This window comes from Crocodylus porosus, unplaced genomic scaffold (genome assembly GCF_001723895.1).
Source record: "Crocodylus porosus isolate Cpor-Errol unplaced genomic scaffold, CroPor_comp1, whole genome shotgun sequence".
Taxonomy (NCBI): Eukaryota; Metazoa; Chordata; order Crocodylia; family Crocodylidae; genus Crocodylus; species Crocodylus porosus.
The window spans coordinates 151547962-151563826 of record NW_017728886.1 but is presented as its reverse complement, the minus strand read 5'-3'; the positions used below and the strand labels follow the sequence as shown (position 1 = coordinate 151563826).

Below are 15865 nucleotides of genomic sequence, written 5' to 3'. Positions count from 1 at the left end.
TTTTACCCCTTTTGAGTCAGTGAAGCAAAGAATAAATCAAGTAGGTTCTCTGCTCTGGTTAGATCATCTGCTGAATTGCTTAATAAAATTCCAGTCAGTGACACTTGGACAACCTCACAGCATAGATTACAGAGATCGAACAGAGGGCAGAATTTTTACTTTGATAACTTTTGTTACTACTATATAAAAAGGAATATCCTGTACACCCGGTAGATGATACCTTTAAAGAGAAGGAAATCGCTTATAGCTTTGCAATAAGGTGCTATATTTTAAGATATTCCCAGTAGTCATATTTTAAAAAAACCCCAAACCTTCCTTTCTGCATATTTCTAAATATATAGACCATTTTAATAAATACTGTAAATTGATGTGGCTGCCAACTTATCTGATATGGCTGCCATTCTTATCTCCCAGCCCTGGCTCTGCAATTGCGGAACAGGGACTGGGAGCTCCTTGCTGCCAGGCCAGGGGAACATTGTCCTGCCCAGGCTCCGGTGGCGGAGCCCACCCCAGCAACAGGCAGCTCCTGGAGGCAGGGAGCAACCTCCCGCCCCCTGCTGTCTGTCTGACACATTTGCTCCTAATCAGCCATCTACATGTGCCATATTGCACAGTAATTACTCCCGAGTAAATTTGCTACTTATATTTACAGGTAGCAAATTGTCTCAGGATTACAGCAAATTACTGTGCAGAAAGCATCTTTATGTCTAGACAATGATGTTTTCTGTGCAGTAATTTGCTCTAATCTTGAGTAAAGATCTCATGTAGATGCACCCTCTGTGTATACAGGTTCCCTCTGTTTCCCCCTCTCTCTGAAAAGAGGAGGCTCAAATCCCTGTATTGGATTGATAAAATGTATCTGTCCCTATATTCGTATGTAACTTCTTTGTGCATTTTTGTATGGTTTTAACACTTCAGTATAGCATGATCAGAAAGAGGAAACCTGAATTCTTAATGCAGGGTTTCCCACAGCCCTGAACAATTCAGTTGGCTTTGTCTGTTTCATTACTGCAAGGAGAACAAAACAATTATCTTTGAAGTGTTTTGTGCACTTTGAGTTGCCATTTTAATGAAAAGTGCCATAAATACATTGCAGGAATAAATGAGGTATTTTGTGATGCTGCTAATTTAGGGCCAGACTGTGCCTGTTCCTAATGCATCCATGACAAGTCATTAGACAAACTAAAACTTATTCCCCAGTGGCCTCGCATCAAATTTTCTGAAGAATACAAGAAAGCCATTTATGCACATGCTACACTTTTCTGGATATGTAAAGACTGAACAAAGACAAATTACTCCTCCCAACATGCTGGTCAGTGAAGATATGCTAGGACAGGATAGGTTCATAACCTACCCCTACATGCTCTTATTGCCCACCTACACAAGGATTTCCACTATATGTCTATTTTTTCTATCATACCCATCAGTATAATACTGACATGCTGATAATATGCTTGCATAACAATTATCCAGGTGCTTCAGAGGAAACAGTCACCTTCCCATTTCAGTCCTTCACCTCTAGCTTTTCCATTTATTAGAACCCCAGTCAAGAAAAGGCTAGCCAATTATTTTCTTGTATACTTCCATAATTTTGACCACCTTGAAATCTGATTTTGTGATTTTTGTTGAAAAGTAGGACATGGATCCCTTGCAGGCTTTTACAAACAAGAGAGTTCCCATGTGCCAATGACACTGATGAATTACTAGAACACTGCAGAAGTACTTGGAAATGGCAACACTGTTGGCTCCACTGGAGTTAACTTGTGCTCCTGAGAGGGACCAGAGGGGCTTTAGCTGCTTTTTCTTACATGATATCAATTAAGCATTTAATAAGTTACAATGGAAGGCAACTTTCCAATGGAATTTTTAACACAGTGGAAACAAATTACCTTTGAGATGCTTATCATTTGGAATCTGGACTATAATGAAAACAAAGCAAAACCCAACATGTATTTATTCAGAGCACTGACCACCACTAGAAACACATTGCTAGGCATCCCTGTTTTGAATCAAATGAGTCTGTGTGGCTTTTTCTTTGACAGCAACACGAAACCTCATATGAAAAGCATTGTGAGACAGAACTGAAGTAAAATGCAAGCAGAAGACATCACATCAAGCAGCTGTTGTTTGAACTGGGTACCTCTGTTCTGTGATTATTTCAAAGAAATAAACACACAGCAGATACGAACTCAGAAAATAGTACCAGATTTATGCATAACATTTTCACAACAGTTTTTTTTTTTTTACAGTTCTGGCATGGCACAGGTACTGTATTTGCATCATCAAGTTGATGTGAAAGTCTAGATAGGGCGTGATCGATGGAGCAGTTGTGTCTACCAAAAGAGAAATAGTTGAACATGTTGAACGGTCAGTAGAGCAAATATATATTATTTGCTATTTGCTTGTTATGTAACTATAGTGAATAAATATAAATACCGATATAATGCTCTGTGTACTGCCTAGCTAAAGGTATTTCATACAGTTACATCATTTAAGGTTATGGGTCAGATCATCAGTGCATTGACCCTGTTATATTAAAGTCAGTACATCAGTTTGCACTTGGCTGAGGATCTGGCCTATATTGTCTTCCATATGACCAAGGGGGAAGAACTGATGTTGCACAGATGACCTTGGTGCCAGCATTTCCTGACTTCTGAGCACTTCATTTTGTAATAAAGACCTAAAATTGTGACTACCTTTTGTACAGTTGCTATGAGGGAAGAATGGTAGCCCTCTCTCATGTAGCCGCTTCCTTGAGTGTGTCATGCAAAAGCCAGTTAAAAACATAATCCCAGAATTTTGAGGTGTATCAGGTCTGTTTTTTCCCCATGTACATGAGGCATGTGGTAGACAAAAGATAGACATAATCACCCCAAGGAACAGCGCATGTTTAACAGGCCACCTGCACAGAGGGGAGCTATTAGGGCTGTGCAAAGCTTCAGTCCATGATTCAATTCAGCAAACATTTGGCCCAATTCGGTGACCGAATCTCCAAATATGAATCAAATCAGGAGACCCTTTAATCTCTCTGAATTGAATCAGAACCCTCTGAATTGATTCATAGAGTTTCGGAAAGATTCGGCAATTTGGATGTAGACGCAGCTTAAATGTTTTTTCTGCATACCTCAAGGTACCATGTGGTTCGTGAATGCTGTGATGGTGGGGCAAATGGAGCATCCCACAGGAGCATGGGGGGGCTCCCCATGCCTCCCTGGCTCAGTGACTGGTGCTTCCTGGGTCTCAGTGGAGCACCCAGTGTCCCCCCAAGGTCAACCGCCAAGCCGGCGGAGCAAAGTAGGGGGGGTCCCTGCACGCTGCCTGGCAGACCCAGAGGTGGGCCAGAAGTACTTCCAGTCCACTTCCAGGTTCCCCACCAAGCATACGACCCCCCCCGCCCCCCCCCCCACCTGTGGGATGCTCTATCTGCCCCACCATAGCAGCATTCACGAGCTGCACCTGGTACCTCAAGGTATGTAAAGAAAACATTTAAAGCTGTGTCAATGGCCAAATCACTGATTCTCTGTATCAGCATCAAGTCTTCAGATTCGGCCAAATGAATCAGGGACAGTGATCTCAATCAACGAATTGAATCACTGTCCCTGATTCGGGCTGAATCCAAATCCGAATCAAATACAGTCTGTTTCACTCACTCCTAGGAGCTAGTGTTTTTCTGCAAGCCCCTGCATAAATAGAGGCATCTTCCCTTGCTCAACTCGTTTTGAGTGATGTAACTTTTTTTTCTCTGTCTGGCATGCATTTTCTTATCAAGGCATAGACCAGCTGCTCAGCAATGATAGTAACATTTTTATCCAAACAGAAGTAAGGGAGTCAATTGATTTTATAGCTCATTATAATCTACGTGATTCCTTTGAAACTCTTCATACCATGAGTATTAACAACCCTCTCTATCCTTAATATTGGCCTTGATATTGTACTAATTGATCTGTATTTGCTACTGCAATTCTGATGTAAGTTAGCTGCTCCTGGTAATATAGCTCCTATTTCACAGCCCTGTAGACTGTTTTTAACTCTAGCTAAAAACATTGGCTCAGATATGGTAAAGTTAAGTCAGGTGAACATTAACTCAGGCACAGAAATCTCTTTTATTTGTTTCCTATTTGTTGTGGGTTTTTTATACATGATATATGATATAGGAAATTAATGCAGATTCCAATAAAGATATATTTGTTTTTGCTTTGATCGTAAACTGAATAATACAGGCCTAGACCCCTACCATATTAAAAAAGCTTCTACTTTCTTTCTAACTGGAGAAAAATATGTGTTGTGTTTATATGTGATGATGGAGCATGTCATCTCCTCCCCTTCTCACAATCCTAGATCTGCCTATGGGCATAGATATGGGGTGGGGAGCAAAACATAATTCTTCTAGGCCACCGTTTGCTCAGAAGCCCCTAACACAACTACAAGAGGCATTCCACAGGACACATCACAACCTGTAAGAGCCCACCAAAGGGCACACATACCTCCATGGCATGATGCTCCTGCACTCTCCTAGAAAGTCCCTCAAAAGGGCAAGAGCTCCTCAGGATTTTGCCCCATCTTTATAAGGGCCTATCTCTACCCTATCTCTGACATTCCCTAAGCCATGATGGCTATGACGCTTCAACCATACTATCTATACCCTGGCAATTCATCCTCCAAAACTTTTACTATATTTTAAAAATATTATGGTATTCCCATCCCACCCCCACAAGATTAGCCTCTGAATTCACTAAGGCATGTGTTATAGTCATGTGCTGAGTCACTTATTCCTCACCTGATTTTCAATCAGCATGTGGGTTTTGGCATGTTTTTTGCAATAGAATCTTGGGAACAGCAACTTTAGCAATCTAGTGGCAAGAGCCATCTAAATATTGGGAACTTTGTCATTTACCCAGTACCTAACTTGCTCCCCTGTTTCTTTAGTTTTATCCTACAAACTGAAAGCAGACTTGAATGCTTAGTTTACAACTTTCAAATTAAAAAAGAAAAACTAAACTGCAATTTTCCCCAAACTATAGCCTATAGCAGTTCAAACATTCCCCTGATATTTTAATGTTACAAACTATTTTGGAATCTCCACAAAAGATACAAAAATCTCATGATGATGCACAGTGGTTTCTCTCTCTCTCTCTCTCTCTCTATATATATATGTATGTGTGTGTGTATAGATAGATATCAATATCTACATCTACATCTATATAGATATAGATTATATATAGATATGGATATATAGCTATATATATCCATGAACTTTCCTTTGAATCTTAACCAACTTCAGTTTTATTCTCTTAAGCCTTCGATCCTCTATAATAAGAAGAAGGAAGTCAGCTGGGGAAGGAGGATATAAGCTTCCTTTCATGCTTATTCCATTTGTTGGCTCCAATAACTAGGACAGCACACAGATATTTGAGGAATTACTTGTATAATAATCAAAGAAATGGCTGTAGGGTCTAAACCCTGCAGGCTTTTTTGAGCTTTACTAGTAATGTATGCTTCTAAGTCTTAAAGGAGGTGGGTTTGTCTGTTAACTTGGTTTAAAGTCTTCCCTCTCCCCCCCTCCCCAACACCAATTCATTCATATCCTTTTTAGCTTTTTCACCCTACAGAGTAAGCTCATCGATTACAAGAGCTAACACAAAGCAACCTAATGATGGGTCAGTCTTAATGAGAAATGCGGCTGCTCTTGAAGTGGTGTTGCTCAGGCCTGCACTGCATGGAGCCCTGGCATGTACTGCTTAGCCTCCTTTTAGAGAGCAGAGCCATGGAAAATCAACAGTGAGCAGCCTGGTGCCTCTGAATAGAATGGACCATGTGCATGGCTATTTAGTGCTGTAAAAGAGAGAGCATTTGCACAAATGGGAGTGAACATAAGGAGTCCTTCAGAGAAGAATGGGGCCTTGGCAAATTTATAGACTCCCCTGAAAGAAAGTGATTACAGATCATTATCCAATTGAAGCAGATTGATGGGTTAGGGTCAAAGTAATATTGCAGAGCTCGCTAAAGGGACAATGCCTGCTTGTCAGTTTTGTCCAAGAAAAAAAAGAGAAGGGAAACTACCACAGATAGAGGAAAAAAGACTTAAACTTTTCCAGCCTCTACCAGAAAGATTGCTCCTTATCTTTAGCTCTCATGTTTCAAAACATGAATTCAAAAGTAAAATTATAGAAACAGTAATTCACACTGGGCAAACATTCTAAAGCAACTCCATATTGTACAAATAATACATGCAAGCAGCCATGGCCATTATTATAAAAAATTCAAATGAGTTATATTATTGGTAATTAATTTATGTATTACATTTATCTTTCAGAAAAAAAAAACCCTCAGAAAATCAAAGCCCTCTTGTAAATAATATAAGCTTCTTTGTCTTTGTTTTTGGTGAAAGAAGAAAGGTTTTGCTAACAGAGATGGCTGAACAGATTTGAAATTCTGCAACATCTGGTCAAGCAAAGCTCAGCAACACTGACATTGAATAATACAAGAATAAATGTGCTTCCATTGTTTCTTCTGTATTGATTTTTGGAATGTTTAAAAGTGCTTTGTATTTATGTACTTTTCAAGCAGTGATAGAAACCATAACAGCATGGCCTGAAAAGTAGCCCACAGTATTACTGTGCATTTGCTTTCCATGCTACAATATCATTTTGGAATTTAAAGAGTTTGAGGCAATAGAGAAGATGTTTTATTTAGTCATGAGACAGAAATTGTTTTTAAATGTAATTTATTAATTGCCTTTTGTGCATCGTCCATCACCTTATTATAGCAGCATTGTATCTACGTGACAGTGCATACAATCGAGAGCAACATTGTATGCCTTGTGGGTAGGAGATTAGCATGATCTCTTTACTATAGAGAAAGTATTGAAAGGTGGAGGGATAAGTAGCTGGATCCAAAACCCATTAAAATCAATAATGCAAATGAGTCTAATAGACTTTGTATATGATCTAAGTGTCTAGCCTAAAGTCACATTGGAAGTCTATGGAAGATGGTCCATTGGCCTGATGCCATAGTGAAAAAAACTTTTCTGCACTGCCTTGATCACCAACATTAAGGTCTCAGTCCTGCAAATAATTATGCATCATCTTCACACTACTTTTGTGTGTATTTCTGTTAAATACACTTTGTTATTTAATAGATGGAATCTTTTCAAATAGCAGTATTAGCAAAGGAAGTATAAATGTCCTAGTTTCTCAGAACCATACTTATCTCCAATTTCAGAAGACATTTAGAGTATGAGTAGAGAATCCAGAATACTCTTTGCCAGATACCTGTTCTGCTCAGCACATAAATTCTACTACTTTTCATTTTGTAACCTCCAGGCAACAGAATTATGATATGCACTATGCAGCATAGTTCAGAGACAACTATAAAATATGTATCTGATAAACTCTGCTGGAGGGAGAGAAATGGATTTTTGGGGACCTATACTCTCTTCAGCCACCACAGTCTTAAAATTCTTTTTTTAATTATATATATTTTTTCCAATTCTCAGTACCTTTTAGAATCTTAATAGACAGACTGTCAGTCTAACCTATCATTTTAATGCAACTCAGTTTTGGGTATTGCTGATAAAGTCTCTTTCCTCTTTTTACTGCTGTAGGGTTATCACATTGGTCCCCCTGCGCTTCATGGAAAGGACCAAAACTACATGAATCCCTTGGAAATGATTTGAGTGAACTGTGCTTAAAGGCTGGAATCTGATACTCATTCCACACAATGCATCTATCAACCTCACAGGAGCTGATGAAATGAAGGGCATATATCTTGGCAAAGGGAGGGGAGTCGCTGACAGTCTATTTACATGTTTCTCTTTGCAGAATAGGGGTTTTAATTTATACATATCTTAATTTCACTCTACCCACCTGGCACTCTTCATCTTTCCATCAGTGAATGTGGCATGGATTCTTTATATGCCTCAGCCTTTCCTGGATCTTGTAGCAAATACAATTGTCTACCCTGACTGAGAGAGGACACAGAGTTTGCACAAATGTACTACAATGGGATTCTTACTTTTTGCCTGTTCCTTGCCTTGACCTAATTCCATTCTTTTGTATTATTCTGAAATGACTAGAATTAGACCTTACTCTTATGGGCCCTCTACACATGCAGGTGAAGGTGCAATTGGATCTAATGCATGATCTATACAATCTCTCCTCCTGCTATGCCACAGGTGCATGGCAAGAGGCACGACTGTGGGATCATGCATTAGATCCAAATTCACCTTACCGGTAGTGTATGGGCAGCCCAATCCTGAGCTCCCCCTGCATCACCAAGAAGCCAATTTCCACTTTGCTGAGAGGGCTCTCAGCCATGGGGACCACATGCCATGGGGATCACTGAGGACTCTCAGTCCTGTTGTGCTTATAGGCCTGGGGGCTTCATGTACCCTTGAGCCTTGGGAATCATGGCAGGTATGATCCCCAGGGCTCAGGGGTTTCAGACACCCCTGAGCTTTGGGGATTACACCAGCCACAGTCTCCCAGGCTTGGGGGTTTCACGCACTCCTGAACCTTGGGGATCATGACAGCCATGATCCCCTGGGCCTGGTTTCATACTCGGCATGGTGCACCCCGGGACCCCTATCAGCTGACAGGCCTCCTAGCTGAAAAGGAGACCCTGCTACATATACAAATTAAACCTCAAAAGCAACCAGCTATAAATTAGTACACACTTTTGAGATCTAACTTCATAGATTGTTAGAGCTTTTTATTGTGTGATAAGTACTTTGCACATGTAGCTGGTCTTAAGGTAATTGTACAATTAACCAGTTAAGTGCACAATACCTGTCATGTGTAGAAGGGGCCTTAGTTTCTCTTTGGCTGGACTACTCTTTGCACATTCACCACTTGACAATCCTGCAGAAGATGTGCATGTGTGCAACACTCCATATGCTTTCAAAGTTGATCTGCATTTTACTACCAGTAAGGATAAGCTTGAATACATAGTGCACTGTCACAACATATTTTCTATATGAATCAGAAAGTAAAACTGGTGTACTGAAAAAAAAATTGCACATATTTTTACTAAGCAAATTCATAAACCATGTCTTTATGAACAAAGCACTTAGGGCAGGTGATAGGAAAACAGATGTATGATTATGTTCCAGACTTTGCTCCAGCATCATCATATTATGCCTGGTCATTCAACAGAGAGCAGTCCCTCTAAACGGGGCAGAGTTGATGGGGCAAATGCTGCATCGACTAATAATCCATATTATCCTTGTGAAGTCAATATGATTGTTTAGAATGGAAATCATCAGGTAATTTAGGTCCAGTGAATACCTGTGACAGCCCTTCTTTCCTTCCCTTCAGAAAAAAGTAGGGTATGTAGCAAATTAGGTATTTAAAATTCTAAAAGAATACAAACTTAATAGAAAAAGCCCCCAGCTGGGAACACGGGAAGATAAGAATACTACTATTTGGGACTTGCCTGGTGCTTCCTTCAGTGATTGCTGAATGATTTTAGGAGTTGCTCAGAGGGTTCAAAGGCAATCTGGTATGTAAATAGACATATTTTAGGATTTATGTATTCAAGTAAGCAAAATACAAGAGAGATACAGAACATGTTTACACAAGATGCTAACTGAGCAGTAGCCTAATAACACTGCACAGTAGCACATTGCAACATGGACAATGCTAATATGCTACTGCGCAGTAGCATTATTAAAAAGGCATTCACTAGTGCTACTGCACAGTAACCCTGGTTACTAAGCATTTATTTAGTACTTGATTATACAAGTACTAAATTCAATGTGCAGTAACCACTGCATATTAATGAACATGTAGACACACCCACAGAGTACTACAAGCCTTCTTAATTCAAGGAACAAATGCCAAATCTTTACTTAGCCTATATTCTGGCATAGTGAATTTCAGCCATGCTTTTGTTTAAGTAAAAACTGCAGGGAAGTCTTGGTGTCATAGACTTCAAGGAAGCCAGGATTTCACCCTGAGGAGGCTCTAGGTTAGAGGGCAGGGGTTACTTCCATTTTAAGGGCTGTGGCAAAATACTGACAACTTTTCTTGTAGCTGAATTCTGTCCTCACATACTTTCAGGTATACCATTCCCAACTAGAGCAGTGAAAACCTCTTTTAGGTACATACTGGACTATAGAATTGTCTGGAAGTCCTAAGGCCCTGGAGGATTTTAGCTTCCTGTAGTTTTTTACCAAAAGGAGAGAAACTTCTTTCTTCTTGCTATTTAATTCAATATTTTTTAAGCAACCTTTTCTTAAAAAGATGGAAGAACTTTTGACTACCTAGATCACTGAGGGCCAATCTTTGTGGTAGGTATGTCATGGATCATGCCGCTTTCATGGGAGCTCTGCCTCAGGACTCCCCAAGACGAGGCCATATTCAATCTTCCTCTCTTGATGGATCCTCTGAAGCCAGTCCTGGCCTGGATACACAAAGGGAAAGCATCTGGCTTTGAGACCTTGCTTTGTCTCTGTCCCTGGTTTCCCAAGCATTCTAGTATCCCCACCTCAGAGAGCACTTTTTGGAGTCAACTGCCAAACTGGTGTCTTCTTCTTCAGAGGTGCGGGAGAAAGAAGGGTGGAGGTCAGAGGGCTGATGTCTCAAACAACACAGTATACTGCTTTGCTCTAAACAGTTTTTACCATGCCAATGCAGTTCCCTTGGTTCTTCTTCAGACTCTACTCTGTCCTTCTTTGGACTAATCCCTTCTCTGTTCTGCTCACTCAGAGCCTCCCTCTCTCTCCTCCAGCACGGCCTGCCACATTCACAACAAACCTGTTGCAGTTCTATGGTATTAACCCAGGCACTAATACTCACCCAGTCAAATTAGCAATCAGGTCATGGGGAACCAATCAGGGAGCAGTTGTTGTGGCCTGCTGCCATGCCCAGACTCCTATCTCTGCTTGGGTTGAACAGGACGTGTAGATGTCCCACTTGTGAAACTATTTACTATTTCTGTCAACACGTAATCACACTGAGCCCCCTAAAACGGTTCCCACCAGAATGGCAAGCTAGAACTCAGCCCACTTAGCCTCCTTCACCACAGCATGCCACAAGGTGAGTCCCATGCCCTTCCTGAGTGCCACTTTAATCCCCTTCCCCAGCCTAATCTGTTGCTCTGCTTTCTGCTTCCTCCTGGGTTTTTCACATGCCACACACACAAGCTACCCATGCCATTTGTGGCACCTATGCTGCAGGTTGCCCATTCCCTGCTCCCCACCACAGATTAATTCCTCTTATTAAAGCACATATTTGCTTGTTACACCTTATCTTCATAATCAGAAGTGTTTTCTGCCTGGCACAACATCTATTGTTCAGAGTAATACAAACAAATTCAAATATGATTTAATTAATGAAAATATGCCAACATTGGTTGTGAATATTATTTATAATATTTTTTTTCAGTTCTGTCTGTAAACACCTTGAGTGTCTGCATGCTATTTTCTGCCAGATCTCTATTTAATGAGTTTTTATAGGAGGGAACCTATGTCCCTGCCTCTGGACCAGGGGTGGACAAAATGTGGTCCATGGGTCAGATGTGGCCCTCCAGGCCATTCTATCTGGCCTGCAGGGCCCCTAAAAATGTAGAAAATTATTATTTATCTGCCCCTGGCTGCCTGTCATGTGGTCCTTGATTGTTTGCCAAAACTCAGCAAGCAGCCCTCCACCCGAAATAATTGCCTGCTCCTGCTCTAGGCCAACACAGCTACAACCAATATCTCTGAAACATGGAAGATACCATAGTTAGCCATTTTGAAATGAAAACTTCCCAATGTAAGAAGAAAATAGCAAAATTAAGCATCCTGTCTGCCATAGGTCACCTTGAGATAAACAACCAGCTCCAGCCTTTGTTTGAGCCCAGTTTGCAGACTCACAGAGCAGCTTTTTTACCAATGAACTTTACTACACAGGAGAACCATACCAGCTTCTAGTTCTCCTGTACAACAAGAACAACTTAACAAAAAAGATGCAACATTCAGCAATCTTCATGCCATTGGACACCTGAGGTAAATAACAGGGTGTGCTTTGTTACTTCTAGGGGTGTGGGCAGCAGGAAAGCAGTTTCCAGCTGGCTATTCTCCCAATCAAGCCCAATTGGGAACAAGGCCCAGCTGTTCACTTAAAGAGCAGGGCCCTGAGCACCAAAGCCAGCAGTCTACTGCTAGCAGCTGGGATTACACCACCTGGCTGGAGCTGCTGCTCACAACATCTGGTAGGTAAAGGCAGGAGCTGTGGGGATGGCTGAAGGCTCCTGGTCCTGGGGCATGACCTAAAATGACACCTTGCTGGGACTGGTTGGTGTGGTGCAACTGCCAGTGGCAGGGCAGTATCCAGGAAATGCCGTACCTGGGGTCTGCACAATAAAGGGTGAGTATGGGATGCCAGAAAGCCTCAGCCCCTTCTGCCTTGGTGGGTGACTCTGTGGAGGGGAAAGGCTAGGGGAACACACCCCAAAGAACAAAGCAAGAGCCTAGGCTCACTGTAAGCTCTGAGGCAGGGTCCTGACCAAGTAAAGGGGCCTGAGACATCACCCAAATGCACTGTGTGTTTTGAGGCTGCATTAAGGAGCTGAGTGTGTGCCTCCAGTTGGGTGGGACCCTGAACCTGTGAGCAGCTATGCATGAAGCTCCTGGGGAGAAGGGAACTGTAGCCCAGTGTGAGGCAGGGGAGGGCTTGGAGCCCTGAGCAATGGACAGGAGGAGAGCCTAGTGTGAGGCAGTGGAGGAATATGGATGCCATCTGTGAGGCATGGGACATAGTATAGGGAAGGTCAGAGACATGTGTATAAAAGCCCCTGGCATCAGGGCAAGATAGCCTCCCACCTTATTGACATCTTCTAATTGTATCATCTAAGGTGTGGCAGGTGAAGTAGGCAGGCAGTTTACCCAGAGACAAGTGGGTGGGCCAACAATTGGACTGGCCCTGGGATGCCCACTTGTTACACCTGCTCCAGACTTTGTTTGAGCCTAATTTACATAATCACAGTGCAGCTTTTTTACAAATGAACTTTCCTACCCAGGAGAACCACACTATCTTTTAGTTTTCCTGTGCAATATGAAGTTTTGTTTCTACCTGGGAGAAATTTTACAAACTTTGAATTTTCCATGGCTGATGAAGAGAGTTTGGGCCCCAAATCTTGCAAACAAACAAACATATATATATGCAACTATCTAGTTGGTCTAATAAAAGATATTGCCTCTACCCCAAGAGTTTTGTCTGCTTATAGGAGGGAGCAGCACTTGAATAGATGTGATTCTTTATGTGCCCGTTGTTCGCTCTGGGGGTGGACATAGCAGAATGGGTTATGCCTTCTGCTTCTGTGGCTCATTCTATGTAAATCTGCACCTGCCTTAAACATACGATACAGCTCAACAGGCTTCCCTTTTATCTGCAGCACCTTTTCCCATTGTCAACATGGCCTTTACTCAGGAATTTCAAGGGAGGTTAATATAGCAGCTAACTATTTTGGTTCTGTATAAGCTTGGGACCTATGTCTTCTGGCAAAAGTCCTAAATATATAATTCAGCCCTGCTTTTTCCTATGTCCAGCTATGCTATTTTGGTCACATCAGGTGACCTCTTATGATAACAAATGGTACAGTAGATAAAAGAATATTAGATTTTGCCAGAGAAGACAGTCTCAGAGCTCCACAGAGAGAAAAAGGGAAATGGAGAGGGGGAGGGAGTAAGAGACTCATTTACATTCTCTTCTCTGCACATTTACTGGTGTACCCCTGTGATAATGGAATTGTAAGTGGCAATAGGTTAGACAATTTTTTACCTCCAGACTACTGGTTCAGTTGACACCCAGGCCACAATTTTCAGGGGATTATAGGAATGCCTTAGTTTAGTGACTGGGAAAATTCAGCAGAGAGGCAAAACTATATTTGTTATCCCTAAATTGATCTCTGAAGGAAGATAGATGGAACAGCAAACATGTGCTTTTCATACCTGTGTTATGGGTAGAAATAGGAGTTCTCTCTTCACGGCTCTTCACTGACAGAAACACCAGGCCAAAAGCCATATTAGTTTCTGTGTACAATGATTCATGTACAAGGGAAAGGGGCAGATTGGGGAAAGGGCAGGGGGAGCTGAGGAGTTGCAGTCATACCCCCTTTCACTATGTAGTGCATGCACAAGAACTCTGTGCAGCCAAGGGCTCCGGTCTTCGTTTCTGCTCTCCGCCACATATCACACTTCCATGGCAGTGATCATTCTGCCCCAACCCCTTTTCAAAACCTTAGCTCTGCTCCTGGAATTACCTAACAGCCCTAAACTAGATGATCAGACCCACAACCTATAAAGCCTACTCAAAACAGACACATAACAAGCAGTTGAGCAGAACAGTCGCAAATTCAAGTAAGACCAAAACCAGCCCAAAAACCAGGTGCTGCAGATAAAAGGCTGGGCGGACAAAAGTATGACCCAACAGGCCTATGGGAAACCTCACACCAGCAGATAGTCTATAAGGTCATGAATCCCAGGCATAGCAGAAAAATCCATTCCAAACAGAGCACCAATTCATGCTCTGTGATTTAGAGGTCAATAGATCTTAATCACATGGTTTCCCTGTACTTGTCTCCCAGTATACTCATCTAATCATGAATACCACATGGCAACATGTGACAAAACTTGGTCACAAATCATAACTGATAGAGTGGGAAAATGAAAAATGTCATGATTCTTTTTTAAAATCAAGAGTAGTTGTTTAATTTAGCCACAATTTTGATTGAATGTTCATCAATCTTGAGAAATGTTAAAGGACTCCACGTATTTTTATGAAATATTGCTGAAATCGTTCATTTTCTTTGAAGCACTACTTTATGATGAAACTGCACTCTTCATCTGAAAATGTTCAACCAGCTCAATCTCTTAATATGTTTTCTATGCATTTCTATGCATTTTTTCTTAGGTACAGGGCAATCAAATCTTGTATTTCAAGGCATAAACTGATCAGCAGGAAAGTAAAAAAAAATCTCTTCATTTTGCAGCATTATACATTTGGCTGGATTCATTATGCTATTTGTTTTTCTAGTTTCTGAAGCATCTGCTATTCAGTATTGCCAGAAATAGGATAATGGCCAGAATAAACCAATAGCCTGAACTAGTGAATCCAATGTTCCAGGCTTCATACAAAACAAGTAAAAGTCAGTGTTTACATGAACACAGAGCCATGTGTCACTACTAAACCAAACCTGTGGCCTACTCCTTCTCCTACTGAGGTCAATGGAAATTTCTCCCCAAATTTCCATGGGAGCAGGACCAGGGCAAGATACAGGATATCAGAATACCATGAAATGCTAAGAATGGGATGGGAGCCAGACCAGAAGTTTTCCAATAAATAAGAGCATTATGCATTCTTAGCATTTTTCTCAATTGCCTTTTTCAGACTTAAATTAAACCATTTGACTTACCAGTAAGTTTAGGTCAACAGGTTACTTGTAAGTTCTGTCCTCAGAGCTTCTGGACAAGCCCACTGTGACTATCCCTTAGGCTTCTCCTGAAGGGCTGCACTGAAAAATGAGAGTAACAAGGTATGCTCCTCTGCCTTCAGGCTACTAAAGCAGCACACAACACTGTAGCAATATAATGTTATGTTTAGGAAATCTGTATGGTGGGTCATGAATAAGATTGTTTCTTTTTCTCCCCTGCCTTCCTTCTAGTGTGTGGGGAATGCCTGGCACCAAGAGACAAAACAAGGAGATTGAGAGGAGGGGGAATGGCAGCATGACTCAGTTTTAGGTGGAAGGATTTTCTTATTAGTTTTCTCTCTCCTGAGATATCTGGAAGGAGAATGAATTAAATCCCCAAATAACTGTCCTAAGGACCTTATTTTCTGACAAGCATATCTGGAGGCAAAAAAGAATAAGCAAGGGCATGAACCAA

The 15865-nt window shown here is 41.4% G+C and overlaps 1 long non-coding RNA gene across 1 annotated transcript in view; it reads right to left on the bottom strand.

Annotated features, from left to right (window-relative positions):
* The window catches only part of LOC109324665, a 28491-nt gene extending 12920 nt beyond the window's left edge, over positions 1 to 15571 (bottom strand). The window contains exon 1 of the long non-coding RNA XR_002104982.1: positions 15394 to 15571. This is a non-coding gene — a long non-coding RNA (uncharacterized LOC109324665). The remainder of the gene's footprint in view (positions 1 to 15393) is intronic.
* Between the last annotated feature and the right edge of the window lie 294 nt (positions 15572 to 15865).